This window comes from Artemia sp. Qi Xiang Cuo, chromosome 7, assembly GCF_049724085.1.
Source record: "Artemia sp. Qi Xiang Cuo chromosome 7, ASM4972408v1, whole genome shotgun sequence".
Lineage (NCBI taxonomy): Eukaryota > Metazoa > Arthropoda > Branchiopoda > Anostraca > Artemiidae > Artemia > Artemia sp. Qi Xiang Cuo.
The window spans coordinates 63775427-63794883 of NC_142800.1; the positions used below are offsets into that span (position 1 = coordinate 63775427).

The 19457-nt window shown below is 36.2% G+C and overlaps 2 non-coding genes and 1 pseudogene across 2 annotated transcripts; all 3 read left to right on the forward strand.

Moving 5' to 3' along the window:
• The first annotated feature begins 5820 nt into the window (after positions 1 to 5820).
• Positions 5821 to 6030, forward strand: LOC148950570 (U2 spliceosomal RNA; annotated as a pseudogene).
• A 3033-nt stretch (positions 6031 to 9063) lies between these two features.
• Positions 9064 to 9225, forward strand: LOC148950571 (U1 spliceosomal RNA). Its single transcript, XR_016142043.1, has one exon. It is a non-coding gene; the product is annotated as a U1 spliceosomal RNA (small nuclear RNA).
• Positions 9226 to 13781: 4556 nt separating this feature from the next.
• On the forward strand, positions 13782 to 13937 carry LOC148950572 (U1 spliceosomal RNA). The gene has a single exon (XR_016142054.1). It is a non-coding gene; the product is annotated as a U1 spliceosomal RNA (small nuclear RNA).
• Positions 13938 to 19457: the final 5520 nt, after the last annotated feature.

Sequence of the window (19457 nt, forward strand, 5' to 3'; positions counted from 1 at the left end):
AAAAATCACTACAAATCTTAAAAAAGTTTGCACAAAAAATAATCTGTATGTAGTATTCACAAATAATTTTAGAATCATAAATTTTCTAAATTCTGGTAAAGATAAAACCCCAGTTACTCGCCTAAGAGGGGTCTATCAAATACCATACGATTGTGGCAAATATTATATAGGTAGAATACACCAGAATTTAGAAAAGTACATACAACAGCATAAAGATGATGTTGTCAAAGCTCTAAATTCTAATGTTTTCACTGTTTCATCTGATTCTGCATTAGGCAGTCGTGGTTTTGAAATTCCTAGCCTCAATATACTTTTTGATGAATCTGTCCTTATTAGCAAGGACCTTATCATAAAACAGATAGTCCGAAAATCATTTGAAATCGGACTTAAGATTAATAATAATATTTCCTTAAATCGGGACTTGGCGGAATATACGCTAAATACTCTACAGACAAAATTAATTAAAAATGATCTTACAAAATATTTTAAGAAACCAATAGACATTAACACAGAACCGGTCACAAAAAGACCTTTGAGGTTAGCTGCCAAAAAGGCTGGATTAGCAATAAGAACATGTTTTTAAATTATTTTTCTTTCATCTCATTGAATCGCCTTGTTTTAACTTACTTTTTATCAGTCCTGGTTGAACTTCGCTGAAGTAATGATGCTAGGACTGTTTTGAAAGAATTTCCACTTTTTTGGTTTTATTGGTCGCATGTTGTTGTGAGTCTTTTTTCTTTTATATATTTTTGTCTTGCTGAGGACGGCCCTTGGACATAGGGCCGAAATATTCATTCAAATTATCTCCACTGTCTTACAAAAAGATTTCCCTTTTGTTCTTCGTACTTTTGTTGTTTGTGATGGAAAGGCAGTGTGGTCTTCGTCGCTATTTTCAATATGGTCTAGTGGCTAGGATAGTTAACTTTCACTTAACAGGCTCGGGTTCGATTCCCGGGGTGGGAAAATTTTTAACTCTATAATCTTCGAACATTTGAACCTTTTATAATTTATAATGATGCATAATATAAATACTGTAATCTTAACTATAGTGAAGTTGCGTATGCAAGTTAGTATAGGGAAATGTTCGATCTTTATTATAAAGGTCGGTTGAATACCTTTGCTTTTCTCTTTTCAAGATACTATCTCTGTTGTTTGTGTAATACTGTTTTTTCAAATTGCGTATAGCTTGCTTCGATCTAACCATTATTCTAATCAAGAATGAGAGAATTTACATCTGTGCCGTTCTTAAGTAGTAATTAGGACGTCAAGGCGTAATGATTTTATTGACGTCAAGGCGCAATGATATTATTTCATGACGTCATCAGAAACAACAATATAATTTCGTGTTTTTCTATTCACTCCATAGCTCTAATATAAAGCTACGACATTCATTATTTATCTAGTAGGGTTTCAGACAAGGTAGTTCTAATGATGTACTTTTGTTTTGATCTTACTCTATTTTTAGGAGTTTTGTTATATTTCTTAGCATGGGACTGATCGTCTCTTACTAGGTTGCTAGCTACTGCTGCAACCCAAATTCACATATATATTTATTTATGAGAGGCAGCCTGGCCGAGTGGTCCAAGACACTGGTGTTAGCCACCAGTCTCTTCGGAGGAGTGGGTTCAAATCTTACCGCTGGTCTACGATTATGTTTGAAAGACTGCAGTGTGAAAAGACATCAAAAATGCAGTTTTTGGTGGAAAAATTTATTCTCTTTTAGAAATAATTTATTTTAGTTACTATAGATTTTTAACCCAATTAATTTCCTTTAAAATGAGCTATTGAACAACCCTCTACGATGTTCCAGTGCCAAGCTATCTGTGGAAAAGAAAAAGAAAAATAGAAAAAAGAAAAAAATATCCCGTTTGGGGAGAATAACGTGGTTAAAGTAAATTTTCTTGATTTTCATGCCAATATATTTCCCTTGCTGTTCAAGCCAAGGGACAGAAAGTTTCTTATACAAGGGTTTCGGACAAGGCGGTTCTAATGGTGTACTTTTTGTTTTGATCTGACTCCTCTGTTAGGAACTATGGGTTTTTATATTTCTTAACATTGGACGTGATCGTCTCTTACTAGGTTGCTAGCTACCGCTGACCCCATTAACCACGTGTTCTCCCTAGGGAGGCTATGCCCATATAAGGAGCCCTGTCACGAGTCAATAAGGCATTTCTACTGGCGTGGGAGGGGGATTAGTTTCCCTCCAATCACTTTCGACTATTAAAAAGGGCATCGGCCCTTTCTATTTTCAATCAAATGAGCACTTTTCGAAGTTCCTACGACAACTCCTTCGATACAAAGTGCCCTGGTCTAAACAACAACAAAAACAACAAAAAATACATTATAACCACATCAACCTTTACTATAAAAATTTCAAGCCTTCCAATCACTTTCAACTATTAAAAAAGGCACTAGCCCTTTCAATTTCCAATCAAATGAGCCCTTTTGAAGTTTCTACGACAACGCTTTCAATAAAAAACCTTATATGCCCCCAGGGGATAATTAACAACCCTCGTCCTGAGGGCTGGGTGGGGGGTAGTCATCATCACAGACCTAATTTTCAAAACTTTTTACTATGATTAACAAAAGGGCGATCTAAACATTACAATGGGATGGGGTAGGGTGACTTGTTGGGGTAAGAGGGGGAATAGTACCGTCCAATGACTTTCAACTATTGAGAAGGGCACTAACCCTCTCAATTCCCGATTTAAAGAGCCCCTTTTGAAGTTTTTACGACAACTCTATCATTAAAAACCTTATATGCCCAGGGCATAACTTACAACCTTTGCTCTGGTGACTGTGGGTGGTTTGTCATCCTTAAATACATAATTTCCAGAACTTTCAACTATGTTGAACAAAATGGCTATCTCTAAGCCATTTCTCAAATCTAAGTTTAACTGCTTGGAACAAAATGGCTATCTCTAGACTTTGATTTAATGTGTTTGGGGAAATGGAGGGCGTGAGAGGGGGGCTAATTACTCTCCACTCACTTTCGACAATTAAAAAGGGCTATTTCAGTTTCCAATCAAATAAGCCCGTTTTGAAATTTCTACAACGACTTTCTATATAAACCTTATATGCCCCCAGGGCATAACTTACAACCCTTGCACTGAAAGCTCTGATGGGGTTATCATCCTAAAAGACCTTATTTCCAGAACCTTCAAATACGTTGAACAAAATGGCCATCTCAAAATTTTGATTGGAAGTGTTTGGGGAAATAGTGGGCGTGAGAGGGGGTTATTTGCCCTCCAATCGCTTTCGACTTTTAAAAGGGCACTGGCCCTTTCAATTTTCAATTGAGCCCTTTTGGATGTTTTTACACCATCGCTTTCAATAAAAACCTTATATGCTCCCAGGGCATAACTTAAAACCCTGGCCCTGAGGGTTGGGGTGGGGATGGGTTGTCATCCTTAAAGACCTAATTTTCAAAACTTTTCACTGCGTTGAATAAAATGGCTATCTAAAATTTTTGATTGGATGTGTTTGGGGAAAAGGTGGGCGTGAGAGGGGGGTTAGTTGCCCCCAAATCACTTTCGACTATTAAAAAGGGCACTAGCCCTTTGAATTTCCAATCCAATGAGTCCTTTTCCAAGTTTCTACGACAAACAATTCAATACAAACCTTAAATGCCCCCAAGGTATAACTTATAACCCTTTAAACTTTAAACTTCGTGGAACAAACTGGCTATCAAAAAATTTTGATTGGATATGTTTGGGGAAATGGTGGGTGTGGAAGGGGTGTCAGTTGCCTTCCAATCACTTTCGACTTTTCACAAGGGCACTAGCCATTTCAATATCCACTCGAATGAGCCCTTTTTGAAGTTTCTAGGACAACGCGTTCAGTAAAAAACTTATATGTCCCCAGGGCATAACTTGAAACCCTTGCCTTGAGGGCTGTGGGGGAGTGTCCTGCTCAAAAACATAATTTCTATCTGAAAATCCACAACACTGAACAAAATGGCTATCTAAAAATTTTGATTGGATCTGTTTGGGGAAAAGGTGGGCGAGAAAGGGGGCTAGTTGCCCTCAAATCACTTTGACTATTAAAAAGGGCACTAGACCTTTGAATTTTCAATCGAATGATCCCTTTTTCAAGTTTTTTACGACAAAGATTTCAATAAAAACTTATATACCCCCCGAGCATAACTTATAACCCTCGCTCTGAAGACTGTGGGGGGGAGTGTCCTGATCAAAGGTATAATTTCCTGAAATTCAACTGCGTGGAACAAAATGCCTATCTCAAAATTTTGATTGGATGTGTTTGGGGAAATGATGGGCACGGAAGAGGTGTTAGTTGCCTTCCAATTACTTTCCACTATTAAAAAGGGCACAAGCCATTTCAATTTCTAATCGAATGAGCCCTTTTTGAAGTTTCTACGACAACGCTTTCTATAAAAACTTTATATGCCCCCGAGGCATAACTTACAGCCCTTGTCCTGAGGGCTGTGAGGGGGTTGTCATCCTCAAAGACCAAATTTATAAAACTTAAAACTACGTTGAACAAAACGGCTATCTCAAAATTCTGATTGGATGTGTTTGGGGAAAAGGTGGGCGTGAGAGGGGGGTTAGTTAACGTCCAATCACTTTCAACTATTAAAAAGGGCACTAGCCCTTTGAATTCTCAATCTAATGAGCCTTTTTTGAAGTTTCTACGACAACACCTATATAAACCTTATATGCCCCCAGGGCATAACTTACAACCCTTCCCCCGAGGGTTGTGGGGTAGAGTCCTCCTCAAAAACATTTTTTCTATCTGGAAATCAACTCCGCAGAACAAAATGGTTATCTCAAAATTTTGATTGGATGTGTTTGGGATATTGTGGACGGTGGGGGGGGGGCTAGTCGCCCTCCAATCACTTGCGACTATTAAAAAGGGCACTAGCCCTTGGAATTTCCAATCGAATGAGCCTTTCTTTAAGTTTCTACGACAACGCCTTCTATAAAAACCTTATATGCCCCCAGGGCATAACTTAAAACCCTTGCCCCGAGGGTTGTAGGGGAGGGTTGTTCTCCTCAAAAACATATTCTCTATCTGGAAATCAACTACGCTGAACAAAATAGCTATTTCAAAATTTTGATTGGATTTCTTTGGAGGAACTATGGGCGTGGGGGGGCTAGTTGCCCTCTAATCACTTTCGAATATAAAAAAGGGCACTAGCCCTTTGAATTTCCAATCGAATGAGCCTTTTTTGAAGTTTCTGTGACAACACTTCTATAAAAACCTTATATGCCCCAAGGGCATAACTTAAAACCCTTGCCCTGAGGGTTGTTGGGGAGTGTCCTCCTCAAAAACATATTTTGTATCCGGAAATCAACTACGCTGAACAAAATGGCTGTCTCAAAATTTTGATTGGATGTGTTCGGGGGAATGACGGGTGCGGGGGGGGGGGGGTTGTTGCCCTCTAATCACTTTCGACTATTAAAAAGGGCACTAGTCTTTGAATTTTCAATCGAATGAGCCTTTTTGAAGTTTCTACGACAACATCTTCTATAAAAACCTTATGTGCCCCCAGGGCATAACTTAAAACCCTTACCCCGAGGGTTGTGGGGGAGTGTCCCCCTCAAAAACATATTTTCTCACTGAAAATCAACTACGCTGAACAAAATGGCTATCACAAGATTTTAATTGGATGTGTTTGGGGGAATGATGGGCGTGGGGGGGGGGCTAGTTGCCCTCCAATCACTTTCGACTATTAAAAAGGGCACTAGCCACTCCAATTTCCAATCGAATAAGCCCTTTTCGAAGTTTCTACGACAATTCCTTCGATACGAAGTGCCCGGGTATGGAGAAAAACCAAAACAAAAACTACATTGTGCCCACATCGTTCTTTACTTAGGCAGCGCTAGCGCGCTGCCTATGATCAAAGTGTAGTGTAGTATCTGTTCTTATCAGCTTAATATCTGATATGGTCTCTACATATAGATAGAATATTAAATTGATTTTTAGTAACCGGAGGGACGTTGGGGCTTGCTCCACTCCTTCCACACGTTGGCCTGGTATTGCAGTACCTCCGGGATCAACGCACCCCTTTCAAGGAGAAATCAAAGTCCATGAACCCAAATCAATTTTGTAAACCTTGCACTTTTTAAATTTAATAGAAACCACACTTGTAATTTCCTAGCCCTTGAATATATTGAAAATCATATTTTTTCTCCTGAAAAAAAGAAGAAAAATTTTATATAGTTTACAAAAGTTGATGGTGAAAAATCCAATAACCATTTGCCCTAATTTCAGTGCCCTAGCCGGATTAAAGTCCCCGTACATGTTTTTGGAAATAATCCGTAATTATAAGTTACTCAAATTTAAATTGAACCAAGATTCGAGTAGAATTGCTGAAGCGCTTGTTTTTGGCCTAGGACGGCTTGGTTCTGAGGTGAGTTGTTAGTTGTATCAGTAGTAATGACTAAAGCCCCCTTTGGTTGTTAATGAGAAAATAATTTAAATAATCAGTAGAACAGCCACTGGGTTTTATTTCTGGCTCATAAATAAAAGTTTCGACTATTTAGTCATATTTTTAAGAGATTCAAAAACCCCTGATTTTCTTTTCTCAAAAAGGTAAATTTGCATTCAAACGATTAAGACATTTGCCTATGAAAATGAAATGGTAAATTGCTATTTTCAAAAATAATTTAGAGACTTGATTCATTGATGTGAAAAGTTGCGTACACAAGCACCTGTTTCATTAATTGGACCTTCTGAGTGACATTCAAAGCAGTTGGACCATTTCTGGGGTATTCCTGATGCATCTTTTCGGTAACCTGCATGCAGGGAGTATGTTTTGGTTTATTTCAACATCCCCCCTAAACATTCTCTGGAAGTTTTTTTCACACCCTTAGCCTCAGTAATAGTATCCGTAGTGGTAATAGTAGAAGTAGTAGCTGTAATAGTAGTAGCAGTTTGCACAGAGTGACTTTTGGTTAGTTCAACATCCCTCTCAACACGCCCTGGGAGTTTCAACTTAATACTTTACGTTGTTCCTGAGACATCTTTTAGCAACCTGAAGGCACATAGTACGTTTTGAGTTAGTTCAATACCCCCCTAAGGATTCCCTGAAAGTTTGCCCCTGATACCCTTAACCTCATTAGAAGTAGTAATCGTAGCTGTAGCAATAGTGGTAAAATGCACATAGTGCCTTTTTTTTAGTGCAATGTCCCCCTCAACATGCCCTAAAAGTGTCAAGCTAATTCTCTAAGCTGCTCCTAAAATATTACTTGTATGCCCATTTGAAAACCTTTATGCATATAATGTGTTTTGATTTAGTTGAAGCTCCCCCTGAACATTCCCTGAAAATTTCACCTTAATACCTTACTATTCTCACTTGTAGCGGCCATCGTAGTAACAGTATTAGCAGTATGCACTCAGTGTCTTCTGGTTAGCTGAAAATCTGTGTCAACTCACCCTGAAAGTTTCAACTTAAGGCTCTAACCCGTTCCTTAGATATTGGTGGTACATTCTTAAATTTGCTTCAAATATGGACACAAAAGCTGAATTTTTAATCACCAAAGAAAATACACAGACATAAAAAAATGAGACTTTATCAGATGAATAATTTCTTACTTTGGTTTTGTTAGTATATATCCTTTTCATTATTCCAATTACTTGATTAATTTTATATTTCTATCTTGTTACTAACAATGTAGCGTTGAAGAATAGATGGCCTTCAAGCAAAAATAGTAGAATTTGAGCATACACTTATCAAAGCACCTTAAGCTTTGAACTCTAAAAAAGCAATAGAAATTGAAAAAAGTCCTTAAAGATGGAATTTTAGTTACTACTATCACTGCAACCCGGATTTTCAAACCATGCTTTTTAACTTTTCGTTACTCTGGGCTGCGGTTCATCTTTTACTAGGTTGCAGCAAGAGCTGCAACCATGGTATTATATTAACTTTTAGTTACTATATGCCGTGGTTTGTTCTTTACTGTTTTTTTTTTTATATATTTACAACCATAATGCCAATGTCAAATCAATTTCATCATTTAAATGATAATCCAGCTATTGAAATTTTAATTGACAAATTCAAATGTTTTGAACATGATTTCTTAGAAAATACAAATTAGCTATACAAAGAGCTAGGAAGTATATAATAGCTTTGATGTTAAAAGCAGATATCACCATCTAGTAGGTTCCAAAGTCAAAATAAACCTGCAATATAAGAAACGTAGTTATAACGTTATAACGGAGTATTAGCAAAACCTAGTGGGTTTGGTAGAAGAGAGGAGGGAGGGAGGAAGGGAGGTAAGGATGGCATGCATTAAATTACCGAGGACCTGTAAGATGCAGCCATATAGCCAGAGAGAATAATAGTAAGATATTGTACCATTTGTGTCTACATAGGGACTATCTATCTGAAACTTAAATATTTAAAATCAGCATGCAAATCCGATTCTTTTGATGTATCTATTGCCATTAAAATTCCGTTTTTTAGAGTTTCGGTTACTATTGAGACGAGTCAGTCCTACTATACAGTTCGTTACCATCGAGCTGTTTGATAAGAATTGACAGTGTGTTTCAATTTAGTTCAACATCCTGCTCAAAAATCCCTGAAAATTTCACTGTGATACCCTTTCTCATATAATACATCATAAACCGTTTTAATCACTTTCACTAACATGAGCAGCTTAGCGCAGTGGAATTGAGTTGGATGTTTACCCCGGAGATGGATGGAGCGAAACCTTATCGAACCTCGCTGTCTAGCGTTCTTTGGTCAGGTTTCGATCCACCGACCTCTGGAGCTGCTCTTAAGATTATTATAAAGATCACTTCATTATTGTGATAACGCTCCTTGATCCTTTGTTTGCCTCCTTCAATTTTTAATTGTCGATAATCCTGGTCTGTTAAATACCTTAGCTTTTCTCTTTTCAAGATGCTATCTCTGTTTTTTGTATAGTACTGTTTTTTTCTTTAACTTACGTGTAGCTTGCTTGGATGAAACAATATTAATATCATTTTTGTATTATTATAGCCACTTATATAATAATCATGACGTCATGGCGTAATGATATTATTTCATGACGTTTATGTGTCGAAAGATATTAGTAAATGTTAGATTTTTATCTAAACCTACTTACCTGTCTGGAAAGCTGCCTTGATCGTGAAGGAGGCGCTCCCAGGGCGAGGCCTTTCCATTGTACGTCGGATTGGTTGACCCTTGTAATTAACCCAAATGTGGGCAATTCAACAGTGTAATTTTGGTAGTGGTGGCTGCATTCGCGCGGACCCCTGTCCACACATTGAAAAGCGTTTTATTTTATCCTCTTTTATATGTCACACATTTTGAAGTTTAAAGGAAAAAGTATACAATTTGATGTTGTTCAAGACAATAATGGGACTTGTCAAATTCATAATTGGGCCCTTTCGAAAAGAGTAATTTGCTGATAAGCTTACATGTTTGAAATATCACATTCCCATCAGTGAATGTGATTAAAACGGTTTGTGATGTATTATATGGGAAAGTTTTTGATGAATCCACAATTTTATAGAAAAGAACGAGATCTAGTTGTAGCTGTAGCTGTAATCTAGTGGAAGTGGGTTCGGCGTTTGCCACGGAGATGGATGGATCGAAACCTCATCGAATCTCGTTGGGCCCATGGTCTAGCGTTCTTTGGTTAGGTTTCGATCTACCAACCTCTGAAGCTGCTCTGAAGATTCTTATATAGATGTGGATTATACCATTTGTGTCTAAATAGAGACTATCTATCTGAAACTTAAATATTTAAAATCAGCATACAAATCCGATTCTTTTGATGTATCTATTGCTATTAAAAATCCGTTTTTTAGAGTTTCGGTTACTGTTGAGACGAGTTACTCTTACTATACAGTTCGTTACAATCGAACTGTTTGATAGGAATTGACATAGTGTGGTTCAATTTAGTTCAATATCCTGCTCAAAAATCCCTGAAAGTTTCACTGTGATACCCTTTTCCATATAATACATCATAAACTGTTTTAATCACATTCACTAACGTGAGCAGCTTAGCGCATTGGAAGTGAGTTGGGTGTTTGGCCCGGGAATGGATGGATCGAAACTTCATCGAACCTGGCTTTGTAGCGTTGTTTGGTCAGGTTTCGATCCACCGACCTCTGAAGCTGCTCTGTAGATTATTTTCAAGAAAACTTCATCATTGTGATAATGCTCATTGATCTTTTGTTTGGCTCCATTAATTTTCAGTTCTCGATAATCCTGGTCTGTTAAATACCTTTGCTTTTCTCTTTTCAATATGCTATTTCTGTTTTTTGTGTAGGCTAGTACTGTTTTTTTTTTAACTTAAATGTAGCTTGCTTGGATGAAACAATATTAATATCATTTTTGTATTATTATGGTCATTTATATAATAATCATGACGTCATGGCGCAATGATATTATTTCATGACGTTTTTGTGTCAAAAGATATTATTAAAATGTTAGATTTTTATTTAAACCTACTTACCTGTCTGGAAAGCTGGCTTGATCATGAAGGAGGTGGTCCCAGGGCGAGGTCTTTCCATTGTACGTTGGGTTGGTTGACCTTGTGACACTCTTTGGTTAGGTTTCGATCTACCAACCTCTGAAGCTCCTCTGAAGATTCTTATTAACATGTTGATTATACCATTTGTGTCTGCATATAGACTCTCTATCTGAAACTTAAATATTTAAAATCAGCATACCAACCCGATTCTTTTAATGTATCTATTGATATTAAAATTCTGTTTTTTAGGGTTTCGGTTACTATAGAGACGAGTCACTCTTACTACACAGTTCTTTACAACTGAACTGTTTGATAAGAATCGACAAAGTGTGTTACAATTTAGTTCAACATCCAGCTCAAAACATACAAACCCGTCTCCACTCTGCCCCCTCTAGGGGGTGGTTACCACTTTAGTCTTTTCCTATCTCCGCTGGCTAAAGTTAAACAGTCGTTTTCTATAACTGAAACCGCTTATAGACCTCTCACTGACTCAGGACTTTTCAATTTTGGCTCCTGGATTACTACTGAAAATTGGTCCACTGTGTATCAAACAAATGACGTTGACTACATTGGCTTTGTCCCTCCAAAATCTATTGAGGAGTAATTATGAATTCCACTTTCCTGAGAAAATTTTTAAAACATGTTCTACAGATAAGCCTTATGTTACTGAGTCTTTTAAAAAAATTATAAGAAAAAAAATCAATTTTTTCAAAGCAGGTCGCACTACTGAGGCTAATAGTCTAAGGAAGTTCCTAAAGAAAAAATTAAGAAAAGCAGCTTCTAATTATTATAATAATAAAGTCAAAGATCTATATTCTAACAAGCACAAGCAATTGTAAAGAAAAACTAAATAAATATGAAGAAAAAGTCCTTCCGAAATTGATATTCATCTCCCTGAACACCCTAATAAGACTGCCAACGATCTGAACTTGTACCTTGCTTCCATTGTGCAAAGTCTCCCCCCTTTCACTGGCTCAAGTCCAACTATTCCTCCCAAGACTTCCTTTCCCTTTATTTCTCCCTCTGATTTTATAATTAAATTCTAAAGTTTAGAAAATCAAGTATTTGTCCCCTGGACATCCCAGTTGACTTAATAAAAGCCTTTTCGGACAAAATTGCTGACCCTTTATCAAATATTTTCAACCTCATCACAAAATTTAGTAAATTCCAATGTTGCTGGAAACAATGTTTTACAACACCTGTCTCTAAAAAATGCACCAGTCTGACTTTTGCCAACATTCGCCCCATTACGCTCACTTCTGTTTTTTCCAAACTTTATGAAGGTTTCCTCTGTGACTGGCTTAAGCATAAAATTTGTCCGCGTATTGACACCTGGCAGTTTGGTAACTTAAAGAAAACTTCCACCACCCATTACCTTGTGCACTTAATGCATACCATAATAAGTAACCTTGATAAACCAAATGTCTGGCTGAACCTTGTCTTAGTTGATTTCCAAAAAGCTTTTAACCTGGTTGACTACACAATCCTATTTCGTTCACTACTGGTTAACTTTAAACTTGATCCTTTGTTAGTAAATATTGTTATATCGTTCTTCCAAATAGATCCCAAGTTGTTAAATACAAAAATATTTTCTCTAACCCCCTCCCTATATATTGTGGAATTCCTCAAGGAACCTTATTGGGACCACTTTTATTTCTAGTCATGATTAACGATATTGGTAAGGACTTCCCCCAAAGGTGGAAATATGTGGATGACTTGTCGATCCTCGAAGTATGTCACAGGAATATTAAAAGTGACCCCCTTGAAATTCTATCCCACATTTCGGATGAAGCTAAGAACCTAAATATGACAGTAAATTCCACTAAGTCAAATATAATGACGGTAAATTTCTTGAAATCTATTCCCGCCTTCCTTGACCCTATCCCCTCAGATATTTCTGTTTCTTCCTTTAAATTACTTGGGGTTACAATTTCCTCTAATTTAAAGTGGGATATCCACGTGAAAGATATTGTCCGTAGAGCTTATGCGTCCATGTCTCTCCTTAAGCTCTTGAATAAATTTAACATCCCCCCATCCCATTCTTTAAGGATTTATACCTCCTTTGTCCGCCCGTATTTTGATTATGCTTGTCCAGTTTGGCATCCTGGCATCTCCCGTGATGAATCAGATAAAATTGAATCTATTCAAAAAAGAGCCCTAAGAATTATTTTTAAAGAAACTTTGGTACCAAATTCACTCCTTCTAAAAAAGGCCAAGCTGGATACTCTTGAGCACAGGAGAGGAATGCTGTGCCTCCGTTTTGCAAAAAATGCAATAATAAACCCTTGCACGGAAAACATTTTCCTCAAAAGACACTCCCCATCCAGACACCGCCTGCCACGTACTGTTTCTGAACCCATCCCTATCTTGTCCCCCATCCGTTGTTTAACCTCCAGATATGAAAAAACTTTTGTCCCCCTCATTACTGATCAAATAAACCACTTTTTTTAGTGTTTTTTTTTTTTTAGGTTTTTTTTTTTTGTTTTTTTGTTCTGGTGATACCCATGCTGGTGTCCGTTTGGCTCTTCCGATCCCTCCCCTTTTTATATACTCTCTTTTAAACCTTTTTAACACTATTTTTATCTCAATTTTTTTTGGTTTTGTTTTAATTTGTGCCTTTTTAACTTTCTTACATTTGACACTTTTTGTTTTTTAGACTAATGAATGGCTTTGCCTTTCTGATATTGTTGTTTTTGGCATTGTTTAGCCAGTTTTTTAGTTGTTGTGCTATTTCTATGTATTTTTTTATTATATGACCCCGAAATGCGAATTCGGCACTTCGGGGCTTGTGATAGTCATTTTTTGAAATAAATATCTTATCTTATCTTGAAAGTTTCACCGTGATACCCTTTTCCATATAATACATCATAAACCGTTTTAATCACATTCATTAACGAGAGCAGCTTAGCGTAGTGGAAGTGCGTTGGGTGTTTGCCCCGGAGATGGATGGATCGAAACTCATCGAACCTCACTGTCTAGCGTTCTTTGGTCAGATTTCGATCCACCGATCTCTGAAGCTGCTCTGAAGATTATTATCAAGAAAATTTCGTCATTGTGAGATCTTTGGTTTGGTTCGTTTAATTTTCAGTTCTCGATAATACTGGTCTGTTAAATACCTTTGCTTTTCTCTTTTCAAGATGCTTTCTCTGCTTATTGTGTAGCACTGTTTTTTTTTAACTTACGTGTAGCTTGCTTGGATGAAACCATATTAATATCATTTTTGTATTATTTTGGTCACTTATATAATAATCATGACGTCATGGCGTAATGACATTATTCCATGACATTTTTGTGTCGAAAGATATTTGTAAAATGTTAGATTTTTATCTAAACCTACTTACCTGTCTGGAAAGCTGTCTTGATCATGAAGGAGGCGTTCCCAGGGCGAGGCCTTTCCATTGTCCGTCGGATTGGTTGATCCCTGTGATTACCCCAAATGGGGGTAGCTCAACAGTGTAATTACAGAAGGTCTTAACCCCAATACTTTTCTTTAAAATGAGCCATTGAACAACTCTCTGTGATGTTCCAGTGCCAAGCCATCTGTGGAAGAAAATAAAGAAAAAAGAAAAAAATAGGCCGTTTAGGCAGAATGCTGAAGTAGCTACCACTTTTCTTGTTTTTCAAGCCAAGGGACAGAAAATTTTCTAGGGGTTGCAGATAAGGTGGTGCTAATCGTGTACTTTTTATTCTGATCTGATTCTATTTTTAGGAGTTAGGCAATATTGTATTTATTAACATTGGGCGTGATCGTCTTTTACTAGGCTGCTAGCTACCGCTTCAACCCGGACAATTGGCTTGCACGATCAGCCGTTAACCGAGAAGGTTGGAAGTTCAAGGCAACCCGGGGTCGATTTCTTCTAGTTTGTAATTCAGCTATGAATAAAACCGTGATACCGATGATACTTACAAAATTTCATCTGCAGTATCGATCCTTATGTAAATTAGTTCCTCTGGGTTGAAGCTAGTTTGTTACTGTAATAAATAAATCAATTTCCTTTCAAAGAAGCTATTAAACAACTCGCTATGATTCTCCAGTGCCCCGCCAGCTGCGCCAAAAAGAGACGAACCTCAGAGAATCAGGCAGCTGCTTAAGTCCAATATATACAATAGTTTTTACTTCTAATGCACGTCTTTTAATTTAAATTATATGTCAGCAATTTCCGATGAAACTTACATACTTCCCATTTATAATGAACTATTTCAATCCTTTATGTATTAGTATAGGCAAGAGTCTGTTCTTTATTGTAAATATCCTTAGGAGTTATGGGTTATCATATTTCTTAATATTGGACCTGATCGTCTCTTACTAGGTTGCTAGCTACCGCTGCAACCCAGATTTGCTACCCCCCCCCCCAAAAAAAATACTGAATTTTACATAATAATGGGTAATTATGTAAAAAAACATAATTGACAAAAACCATTTATGATGAACTATATCGGTCCTTTGTGTAATTTATAATATTAATTTATGACGTCGTGGTGCAAATGGCTAGAACGATCGGTCGTTAACCGAAAATTTGGCGGTTCAAGCCCACCCGGGGTTGATTTCTTTTGTTTGATATTCAGCTATCAATAAATCCTGTTTATAGTATCGATCTTTTATGTATAATGGATAATTATATAAAATAAACCTAATTGACAAGCACCATTTATGACGAGCTATATCGGTCCTTTATGTAATATCCGTTGAAACTTACATAGTCCCCTTACATTTATAATGAACTATATCGATCCAATATGTATGTCTTATATTGTCTTGTCTAAATATAAGCAGGTATAAATATTGCATTCACATATTACTTCATATATGGTTACTACCTACGATTATGACATCATTCATCAAGATTGGCCATAAAAATGCAGTTTTTAGTTGAAAAATTGATTTGATTTAAAATTAAAAAAACAATTTAATTACAAATAGCACTATATCTAGTAATTTCCTTTAAAATGAGCCATTGAACAACTCTCTACGAAGTTCCAGTGCCAAGCTATCTGTGGAAAAGAAGAAAAAAGAAAAAATACCGTTTGGGCAGAATGCTGTAGTAGCTGACACTTTGCTTTATTTTCAAGCCAATATATTTCCCTTACTGTTAAAGCCAAATGACAGAAAATTTCCTATATGGGGTTTTGGACAAGGCGGTTCTAATGGCTTACTTTTTGTTTTGATCTGAGTCTATTTTTAGGAGTTATGGGTTATTATATTTCTAAACATTGGACGTGATCATCTCTTACCAAGTTACTAGCTACCGCTACAACCCAGATCCGGTTGCAATTAAGAAATTAAAACTATTGCTCAGACATCATAAATTTTTTTGCAGTATGCAGCTAAATAAAATTATTTTATTTATAATTTTCAGGAATTATTCTATTTTCAGTTAAAAAATGATTTTTTATTAAAACACCCCAAAAATTACTGCATTTTACATAATAATGGATAATTACATATAAGAAAAACGTATTTACAAACACCATTTATGATGAACTATATCGGTCCTTTACGCAATGATTACAAAAAGGAAAAAGCCTACGGCTTTTTCTTCTTTGGAATAGTAAGAGCCAATCTACTAAAGAATCAGGCAGCTAACTAAGTCCAATATATGCAATGGTTAGCTCTTTTAATGATTCCGTTATTTAGAGTTTCGGTTACTATTGAGACGAGTCGCTACTACTATACAGTTCGTTACCACGAACTGTTTGATTGTCGAAAAAAAGCGCGAATAAATATTGCATTCGCTTATTTCTTCATATATGGTTACTACCTACGATTATGACGTCATTGACCCAGATTGGCCTTAAAAATGTAGTTTTTAGTTGAAAAATTGATTTTATTTAAAATAATCTTTAATACAAATAGCACTAGATCTAGTAGTTTCCTTTAAAATGAGCCACTGAACAACTCTCTACGATGGTCCACTGCTATGCTATCAGTGGAAAATAAAAAAGAAAAAAAGAGCTACCAGTGTCTCTTAGGCAGAAGGCTATAGTAGCTGCCACTTTTCTTGATTTTCAAGCCAATATAAATCCCTTGTTGTTCAAGCCAAGGGACAGAAAGTTTCTTATATAGGGGGTTCGATCAAGGCGGTTACAATTGTGCACTTCTTGTTTGGATTTTACTCTATTTTTAGGATATGGGTTATTACATTTCTTAACATTGAACGTGATCGTCTCTTACTAGGTTGCTAGCTACTGCTGCAGCCCGGATACAAGTTGAAACTTACATTATCCCCATTTATAATGAACTATATCGATCCAATTTTTATGTCTTATATTATTTTGTCGAAAGATAAGCGCGTATAAACATTGCATTCACTTTTTACTTCATATATGGTTACTACCTAAGATTATGACGCCATTCATCAAAACTGGCCATAAAAATGCAGTTTTTAGTCGAAAATTTGATTTTATTTAAAAAAGAAAATTCAAATGACACTAGATCTAGTAATTTCCTTGAAAATGAGCCATTGAACAACTTTCTACGATTTTCTAGTGCCAAGCTATCTGTAGAAAAGGAAAAAAGGAGGAAAAAAAAATACCGTTCAGGCATAATGCTGTAGTAGCTGCCACTTTTCTTAATTTTCAAGCCAATATATTTCCCTTGCTGTTAAAGCCAACTGACAGAAATTTTGCTATATAGGGGTTTTGGACAAGTCGGTTCTAATGCTGTACTTTCTGTTTTGATCTAACTCTATTTTTAGGAGTTATGGGTTATAATATTTCTTAACATTGGACGTGATCGTCTCTTACTAGGTTGATAGATACCGCTGCAACCCGGATCCTGTTGGAAAACAAATTTTTTGTTATAACACCCCAAAAATTACAGCATTTTACATAATAATGGATAAATAAATATATAAAAAAAACGTATTGACAAACACCATTTATGATGAACTATATCGGTCCTTTATGTAATGATCACAAACAGGAAAAAGCCTACTTTTTTTCTTTGGAAAAGTAAGAGACGATCTTCGAAGATTCAGGCAGCTAAATAAGTCCAATATATGCAATGGTTAGCTCTTTTCATAATTCCGTTTTTTAGAGTTTTGTTTACTATTGAGACGAGTTACTCTTACTATACACTTCGTTACCACGAACTGTTTGATTGTCGAAAAATAAGCGCGGATAAATACTTCATTCGCTTATTTCATCATATATGGTTACTAGCTACGATTATGACGTCATTGATCCAGATTGGCCATACAAATGCAGTTTTTAGTGGAAAAATTTATTCTATTCAAAATAATTTTTAATAGAAATTAGACTAGATCTAGTAATTTACTTTAAAATGAGCCATTCAACAACTCTCTACGATGTTCCACTGCCAAGCTATCAGTCGAAAAGAAAAGAGAAAAAAGATGCCGTTTAGGTATAATGCTGTAGTAGCTGCCACTTTTCTTGATTTTCAAGCCAATATATTTCCCTTGCTCTTAAAGCCAAATGACAGAAATTTTACTATATAGGGGTTCCGAACAAGGCTTGGATGAAACCATATTAATATCATTTTAGTATTATAATGGTCACTTATATAATAATCATGACGTCATGGCGTAATGATCTTATTTCATAACGTTTTTGTGTCGACAGATATTAGTAAAATGCTTGATTTTTATCTAAGCCTACTTACTTGTCTGGAAAGCTGCCTTAATCATGAAGGAGTCACTCCCAGAGCGAGGCCTTAAAATTTTAGTTACTATGGGCTTTGGTTTGTCTTTTACTAGATTGCAGCTACAGCTACAACAATATCTCGTTCTTTACTATACAATTGTGGATTCATCAAAATTTTCCGTATAATACATCCCAAACCGTTTTAATCATATTCACTGATGTGAGCAGCTTAGCGAGGCGGAAGTGTGTTCGGCGTTTGCCGCGGAGATGGATGGATCGAAACCTCTTCGAACCTCGTTGTCAAGCGTTCTTTGGTCAGGTTTCAATCCACCGACCTCTGAAGCTTCTCTGAAGATTATTATCAAGATTACTTCATCATTGTGATATCTCTCCTTGATATTTTGTTTTGCTCCTTCAATTTTTAATTCTCGATAATCCTGGTCTGTTAAATACCTTTACTTTTCTCTTTTCAAGATGCTATCTCTGTTTTTTGTGTAGTACTTCTTTTTTTTTAACTTACGTGTAGCTTGCTTAGATGAAACCATATTAATATCATTTTGGTATTATTACGGTCACTTATATAATAATCATGACGTCATGGCGTAATGATATTATTTCATGACTTTTTTGTGTGGAAACATATTTGTAAAATGTTAGATTTTTATCTAAACCTACTTATCTGTAGAGACTATCTATCTGAAACTTAAATATTTAAAATCAGCATAGAAATCCGACTCTTTTGATGCATCTATTGATATTAAAATTCTGTTTTTAGAGTTTCGGTTACTATTGAGACGAGTCACTCTTACTACACAGCAGATTACCATCGAACTGTTTGATAAGAATCGACAAATTGTGTTTCAATTTAGTTCAACATCCTGCTCAAAAATCCCTGAAAGTTTCACTGTGATACCCCTTTCCATATAATACATCATAAACCATTTTAATCACATTCATTAACGTGAGCAGCTTAGTGCAGTGGAAGTGCATTAGGTGTTTCCTCCGGAGATGGATGGCTCGAAACCTCATCGAACTTCTCTGTGTAGCGTTCTTTGATCAGGTTTCGATCCACCAACCTCTGAAGCTGCTCTGAAGATTATTATTAAGAAAACTTCATCATTGTGATAGTTCTCCTTGACCTTTTGTTTGGTTCCTTTAATTTTCAGCTCTAGATAATCCTGGTCTGTTAAATACCTTTGCTTTTTTGTTTTCAAGATGCTATCTCTGTTTTTTGTGTAGTACTGTTTTTTTAACTTACTGTAGCTTGCTCGGATGAAACCATATTAATATTATTTTTTATTATTATGATCACTTATATAATAATCATGACGTCATGGCGTAATGATATTATTTCATGACGTTTTTGTATCGAAAGATATTAGTAAAATGTTAGATTTTTATCTAAGC